Raw genomic sequence first — 2,471 nt, 5'->3', positions numbered from 1 at the left:
CATCCCCATGTGAGAAATGACCCCGGCTCAAGATGAAGCTGCCCCCAGCTTGGGGGTCTCCAGCCTTGTTCAAGGGGGTGAGCAGAAGTCAATCTCTCTGGAGATTCTAGAGGATGTGCGTGTGCTCCACCCCTCGTCCCCTGCCCTGGGATTCTTTGAATCAGCTCAGACATCAGGGTCTGGACCAGTTCCTGCCAGGCTCTCAGGGGAGAAAAGATGTCCTTTCCAGAGGTCTCTAAGTATAGGTTCTTCCAGAAGCTGACCCAGAGACAAGGTGTCCACTGCAAGTAGTTGATGTAGGGGGTGACCCCAGGAAACACCAGCAGAGGAGTGGGGAATTGAGAGAGGGAAAGGGAGGAAGCCGGTAAAGGGTGACTGATCAAGTTGATTACCATGGGCAACTGGGACTTAATTCATCTGGGGAAACAGTGTAGCACATGCCCCGGGGAAGGTGGGACCCGGGACCTGAGGGCAAATAGCCCTCCAGCAGCTCCGGGCCTACTCCGCCCGCTGGGAGGGATGTGTGAGCCCCGGACTAAGCAGGCTGATTGAAGCTACCGCACCCCCCACCCCGGGTGCACATTAGCAGGCGGTTAGAGGGGACAGTGATGGTGAAAGGTCCCACGCTTGGAAACTTACACGGACTGGGTCACAGCTTCTTGGCCGTCAGACCATCAGCTGCCGCAGCCTGGGGTATAAACGGGGGAGGCAGTGGGCTCCTGAGGCTCAACCTCTGCCTCTGAGATGGTGATGGCCAGGCAAGCTCCCCCAGACCTCCCCTGCAGGTAGTGACTGTGGCCTTAGTGGGGTTTACTGTATCCTGAGTTTTTGCGTCTTTGGGCTGACCCTGTCCCAGAATCCAGTCCTTCAGGGTTTGGGGTGCGTTGGGGGCAGAGTGCAGGGGACTCCAGGAGGCTAAGAGAGCTATCTTTGACCTCAGGACAGCCTGATCCTCTAGTGAAGTGGGCCTAGCAGAAAGACGTGCATATGCGCCTGTCTGCCCCCAGGGGCTGGGTCTAAACACTTCAGAGAAGGAAACCTTCAGGGCCAAGGGGAGAAAGTGGAGTAGGGGGATGGGGGGGTGGCAGCTGTGGCCACCTGGGCAGGTCTGGGATCCGCGAGACAACCTGGATTTGTCTTCCTCTTCTTGTTCTCAGGAGCGCCTGTGGTGGGTGATGGTGTGGACAAGCTTGCGAGCGTGCTTTCCCCAGGGCTCAGCAAACTACGGCCTGGGGGCCAAATCCCACCTGATGCCTATTTTTATAAATAAAGTTTTATTGGAACATGGCCACATCCACTCCAGTATGTATTGTCCACGGTTGCTTTCACACGATAACCACAGAGAGGAGTAGTTGCAACAGAGGTCTGGTGGCCCACAAAACTGAAAAATATTTACAGAAAAAAGTTTGCCAATCCCTGCTTTGCTTTATACCCTGAAAACAAGAACGTGGGTTCCAGAATGAGAAAGACCTGGGAGGAAACACCACTTCCTAGCCCTGTGACCTTGGGCAGGTCACTTAACCTCTCAGAGCCTCAGTTTTCCCATCTGTAAAATAGGGATAACCACACCTACCTCACAGGGGGGCACAGAGGAGAACAGCACTCAGCCTGGCTGGTGCTGGGCATGCGCCATTGCTCAGTAAATGGCAGCATTTACTCAGTGTTTTGCTAGAGGCTCCTTTTAAATTAGTGTTTCCCCAGTTGAATCCCTGGTAGGGGAGAAGAATCCCTGGTAGGGGAGCTTGATGAAAATGCACAGCCCTGAGCTTCACCCCAAACCTGCTGAATCACCCATGCAGAGGATGGGGTGAGCTGTGTGAAGGCTCATCAGGCCAGCGGGGAAAGGGGGCGGGGCCAGAGTGGAGGTGGGTGTGGCTCAGGACGACCACCTCATCCTGTTTGCTTGGGATTGATGCACTACAACCAGGAAAGTCCTAGGCAAACTGGAGTGAGCTGGTCATTCTAAGTTGTTCATTATAATAGCTATCCAGTGGGATGGCTTGGCAGGCAGAGGCCTGGTTCCCAAAATACTGCTCAGCTGAAGTGACTCGCCCCAGGTCACAAACCATGAGAGCCAGGGTCTTCAAGTCCTGTGGAGGGGACACTTCACAGTATTTCTCTTAGGCAGCCTTACCCACCCCCTCTACTCCCTCTCCGTCTCTGCCCATCTCCTTGTTATTCCCATTTCCATCATTTACCATCTTTGGGGGGTCTCATGCCTCCCTTGCTCTATCAAGACTGACTCTGTCAGGATGGATGAGCTGTCAGTTATAACACCTCAGAACTAATTTCTGTATGTGAGCTGTGCATCTGAAGCTTCATTTTTAAGCATGGAAGGGAGAGCTTTTTTGGGGTGGCGGAGATATTGTTGCAATTGTTCCAGGGCCTGGTGGTAGGCACTGGAAAGACATGTCTGGATTCCCACATAGCAATAGCACCTCTTCCTACAAAGCCTGCCCCGGGAGCCCTGG

This window comes from Hyperoodon ampullatus (assembly GCF_949752795.1).
Source record: "Hyperoodon ampullatus genome assembly, chromosome: 7".
NCBI classification, from domain to species: domain Eukaryota; kingdom Metazoa; phylum Chordata; class Mammalia; order Artiodactyla; family Ziphiidae; genus Hyperoodon; species Hyperoodon ampullatus.
This window is presented reverse-complemented; position numbering follows the sequence as displayed.